This window comes from Notothenia coriiceps, unplaced genomic scaffold, assembly GCF_000735185.1.
Source record: "Notothenia coriiceps isolate Sejong01 unplaced genomic scaffold, NC01 NC01_scaffold00000490, whole genome shotgun sequence".
Classification (NCBI taxonomy): domain Eukaryota; kingdom Metazoa; phylum Chordata; class Actinopteri; order Perciformes; family Nototheniidae; genus Notothenia; species Notothenia coriiceps.
In genome coordinates, this window is record NW_011333191.1 from 434,524 (window position 1) to 440,374 (window position 5,851).

Sequence of the window (5,851 nt, forward strand, 5' to 3'; positions counted from 1 at the left end):
CACACGCGGGAGGTCACGCATTTACTTGATGCGGAAGTAAAAATGTCTTACAAAAACGACGCCAGATGTCACTGTAGTGTATATTTCTGTATATTTTTTTGAAAATCTAGTGTATACATCATTTTCCTAAACATTTATTCACAGGTTTCTTTAACCTGGAAGTTGCTCTTCAAGCAATCTCATATGTGATGGATATTTGCACTTTCACGTCTCATTTCATTTCACAAGGTTCATCGACACTTCAGGCAGATAATTGATAGTTGTACAAGGAGATATTGCCTTTATACGTTTTTTTTAAATATACTATGTTTCACATGTCATCCTGTAGTCTTGAAGAAAGATTTTTGTTATTTTATCTTGTTAAGCTACATTACGCCATTGTGCAGACATTCAAATATGAGACTTCTAAATGTTCTCTCAAACCATGTCTCATGTCCCCCAACACTTTCTATTCCCTCTTCTCTTCTGAATGATGCCTATAAAGCAAGACGAATCTTCCATTGTGCCCCAAATCGGAGTATTGTTAGTTTTGTCTCCTTCAGCTGTTTTGACAAGGACCCTGCTGGATACTGTATCAAGGAGAGAAAAGGCAGGCGGATTCTTCCACAACAAAACACTTAAAATGATGAATGGTCTAAGTACAGTTAGCTTAAATCATGCCCTCTAATAGGATTGTAACCAACCGAAAACCTTCCAACCTCATCAGATTACTGGAAAATAAAATCCTCCGCTATTGATTGTGTTGTTGCCTAAACCAGCTTCTTTGGTAGAAGTAATGCATGATTATTCAGTTTGTGGCTATTATTGTCTCTTTACTTCATTATTTTTTTAATTTAAAGGCTGTGCTATTTGTCCTTTTTTGGAAAACCCTCTAAAGTAATGAATTATTGCATGAAAAAGAAGGATTCCTCTTCAGGCTGTTAAGGGCTTGTTTGCGCCGTAATGCAATATTCTTATACTTCAGCAAACTGGAATGTTTAGTTTTTTTGGGCCAGATTTGCCCTTATTGGAGATGACAGAGTTGAAAGGGGGAGACAGAGGGGATAACATGGGGTCGCCAGCTCTACCAGGTGAGCTATACGGCGGCCCAGAAACTGTTCAATGTTTGATATCCTACTAACATATTTTATATAGTCACACAAAATGACTCACACATTGCTGGCCTTTTTTTTTCATTACTCATCAAGAATTCTTCAGTGCTTATTCCCCTCGAACTCTAAACATTAATACAAACAAGAACTTGATGACTTACCATGGAATCCAAAGTATCTGTGTATTTCATCTTATTTATGCATTTCCCATCTATTTACCTTTATGTTTGTATCATTTATTTTGTACATACTTCTGATATAACTGACTGTTTTGCACCCTGGTTAGACCCTCCTTAATTTCGTTACACTGTGCTTGCAATTTGTAATGACAATAAAGTAATCTAATCTAATCTATTATACAATCATGGTCTCCAGAGGAGGAAACCTACTTAACTTGGTCAAAATGTCATCTCATTCAATGCTGCGTTTTATCAGCTTGGATTTTCTTTTACAATGAGCATTACAGCCTCAGAGAGTGACTAACATGGCTTTAGAGTCTTAAGTCTTGTACTCTACTGAAATTAGGACTTATAGATAATGCACTTGAAAAAACCTTGTTTGTAGTTCAGTTAACCAAATCTAAACCAATGTATTTTTATTTTCATCCAATTTAACTGAATCTGTAAATGTGATTTCTATTACTTCTTTGAGATTCTTCTTTCTTTATGTGACCCATTTCTCTGTTTAGTTCCAGTTTGGCAGAGACATGCGTTTGTAATTCTTTCTCCTTAGTTAATGAGCAAACCGTCATTAGTGAGCATATGTGTGTCATCAAAAACAGGGAAGTAAACGGAAATGACTCAAGCTCATGATGTCACCACTGCATATCCAATCTACTACCTGTTTGACTCATGGCTTCGCCTTCGAATCATGTGTCGGATTTCAGGAATTATAAAGTAGCCAGTATCGTGGCAGGAAGAAACTGATTCCCACAGGAAGCGCCATTCAGTAAGAACACATTGTAACCTCACAGTGTTTAATTCACTCCTCCATGTTTTGCTGAGTTTATTTTATCCGGCTATACAAAGCATATACTGTTTCCTTGAGACATGAAATCATTCAACTACATATTGTGCATACAAATGTTTAAAGGTCCTCTATTATACTGTTTTACATCAATATATTATAGGTCTCAGATATACAAAACATGTCTGAAGTGTTTGGCTCCAAACACCAAACAGATCATTGCAGCATCCCATAATCCCCTCTGTTTCAGCCCTTTTTCAAAAGTGCTGATTCTGTGTCTGTTACTTTAGATGAAAATAAGGAGCCACTCCCCACGCCCCTCTGAGAGATATTTGGTTAAGCCCCAAGGTCCCCGCCGACGGGGACCCTGTTTTTTTTTTTCACGACACTGTGTCTCAGGGGATCTTAATATTTAAGAACCTATTAATGTGTTATACCAGATTAACGGAAATAATCTCAGCTAAGTGACGATATAAACCATTTTTACCAAAACAAAACACAAGTCTCATAAGAAGCATCTAAATGACCCCTTAGCGAAAAATGCTAACGGACATTAGCACAGAACTCAAGATAAAAGTACCCTTATTACATACAAGATATCCGATTAAAGCTGAGGTTCCAAAGATTATTTAGGTATATAGTATCATCACTGAGTGATCCGAATTTGCGACAGGGGAAGCAAAGACAGACATCACAACACGTACCTTTACGGAGCTTCTAGGGAGATCGTCTCACCTTAGCTGTTACTCTGATCAAAAGACGTGTTCAATGGCATTAAAACGAGAAAAAACGCAGCTGAATCGGTTAATCCATATGTTGATAAAGTTTCCTGTGGCTTCTGGGCAATAATTTGAATTATTTATAATCCATAATTCAATTTTTATGTAAAAATCGCAGAGCAAAAGTTAGCTGCTAATGGTAGCCACCAGAGTGGCTGCTGCTTCCGGTCTTGGCTATGCGTCAGTCTAACACACACACATGACCAAATAAGGACTATGTGGGAGTTCCCCTCGATTCCATTGGCTCTGACGGTTAGAAAGAGATGTCACATGTCAAAATCCAGCAGGGGGAGCCAGAGATATGAAAAATCCACCCAAATGGCCCCAGAAGAGGTTTTTTTGTGCTAAATATGTCTAAAAAGGTCAAATATCACTTTTTTTGCATCAATCTTGATACAGGGTACTTATTATATGTTGTACTTTGGATTCCTAAAGCTTTTAGTCTACTAACCCATCATCCAAGGTTAGTTTTCACTATAATTACAAAATATATTTTGGACGGACACTATAATTTAAAGTTTTTTACCATGTTCAATCTGAATTTTCTTTAAAATAAAAAACATCTATATTGAATCTGATTATTCTACATCCAACTGACAGGTTTATCATTACTTTGAGAAAAAAGATTATTAATTTAATCCTTTTAGAAGGGAAGATATGGTCATTTGTTCTGGGAATGTCATTTTCGAGCCTCAAACCTGAAAAACAGGCTCGGGGTTTAACAGGTTAAAAAGAACAAAATGGTGCTCTAGGAGGAGATTCAGGTGATATGGTGACATCACAAAGTGTATACATGGATCAGGAGAAAAAGAGAGCGAATCTTTTTCCCTGAAACTTTTAGAATCTCTTTACACAGAGGGGACACATGTTTATGTATAAGAGACATGAAAAAGTGGATTTTGCATAATAGGTGACCTTTAAAGGCAGTTTTCCTTTTATGGGGAATGTATTTTTTGAGAGGCATAATCAAAGGAATGTCTGTGAAAAGATTACGCTCTCACCTATCATTTCATGTCCTCTTGGAGCTGAGTGTTGTCTTTTGTACATCTCTCTGAGTTCTGAAGCAAAGAAAACGACAAATCTGTCATTTCCTTGCGGATTTCATGCATGAGTGAAAATAGAAACAACACCTCATCACCTTAGTCAGCCAGCCATCGTAAACTCACATTTTCTTTACATTTGCACACAAGCCATTAATAATGTCACAAACACTTTTGCAACTCTGGCTTTTAAAACTGTTCCTGGCAGAGTTTCTGGAAGTAAAACAGAGGCTAATGCCTGTGCCAGAAAACAGATTAAGGGTTGTGTAGTAAATCTGATGTGACACTGATGTCTTGCAGCTCTGTAATCACAGGATGTGGAAACAAGACTTCATGCATGGAAAGCCCAAGACAAGAGAGGAAAAACTGTAAAAGTATTGACACTCTTCATCCATCTCTCTTTTCTCTGTTTCTTTTGTCTGATCGCCGGATACACAGCACATCTGGAACTCTTGAAGTGATGGATAAACAGAGAGTCTCTCATGAATAGAGAGCAGAAATAGAAAGGAGATAAAAACTTGTTTTGTTAACACCAATCCAGCAGTGATGTGAGGAAATGTCAGTCACCTCTGAACCCATTTACTACAGAACTATTTGACCCAGCTTTGTTTGCCATTGTGCTTTGTTTGCCATTGTGCAACAAAGCTGGTGCCAGGACATCTTTTAACCTTGCCACATCAGGTCAAACTACTCATCTTTCTTCTGTTGCCATGTGGCCCTGGATTATCTTAAAGCCATGGCATATGGAGAGGCTGATCAGGGGGAACTTGAAGCACAAGGATTTTGGTGGTCTAACTAGTAAGACATGGAATTACTGGACTTGATTTTAAGTCATTTTCAGCTTGAGTGTATTTAGCTGCTGCTTTACTTCATCCTCAAACATGGAGTGGAAAGTCTCTTCTTCTTATCGTGTCCACAAGGCAGTCAGTTACAGGGCTTGGTTAGATGTGGTTCAGCCACAGCTGAGCACATTGCTGTCCCTTCTCATTAAACTCTGCCAAGTCCGATGTTGTGCAGGGTTGCTCCAGCAGGGGGCATATCAGGAGGTGTTGCATGGTTTGTGGTTCAATGCCGCAGTCACACACAACGTCCCCGTCATTTAGGTATCCCCATTTGGCGAGAGTGGCTTTTGCACGTCCAACACCAGATCTTATTCTGTTTAGGCATTTCCACACTGCGTAGTTGGTGTCTGCTCCAGGGGGCAGTGCCTCGCTCGCCTTTAGTTCCATTGTTGTTTCTGATGGGAGGTTGTCAAGTCTTTCTTCCCACCGAGTGACTCTTTCACTGCTTGTGCTCGGTGTTCCGAGGGGTGGGATGCTCTTCAGGAAACTTTTCCTGGATTTAAGGCGGCTTTTGGCTGGCACATGCAAGCCCGCCTTAACCTGCCATCAGGCCCTGGGGCTGATAGTTTTTGTAGGCCCCCTATTTAAACAACAAATCAAAGTCATTTATAGCCTCGGCAGGCTCTGTGATCGCACTTCTCCACTCTGCTCTACACGCGCCTGGTCCTCTCCTCCATATGAGTGACGTATCGGGCCTCCCTCATGTATTTGTCCGGTTGCCGTTGGCTCCCCTCCACGTAGCAAGTTCTCGTCGTCCTCTCCATCTCCTCCAACAGATAATGTCACTCCTGTCTGTTTTTCCTCTCCCGCTACTCCATCGCTATCAGAACCAGACGGCCTACTTGTCTCCGAGGCCCCGCGGCCGGCACCGCTACCGCTCGGTACAGAACTCATCTGTCCTTCCTCCTCATCCTGACCTACAGGTTTAAAATAACCTGTAAGCTTCGGCATTTTTTGTAACAGCTGCTTGTCTCGAAACTCCTTTTCCCTCAACAATTTCCTTTTCCGAGCGCCACTCAAACTTTTTCTTCACTCAATCACTCGCAATTTGAATAAGTCACATGTGAAACATATTCTCATTCTGACGTGTGTGTGTTTGTGTATATTTGCGTTTGTGTGTATTGTGTTTGTTT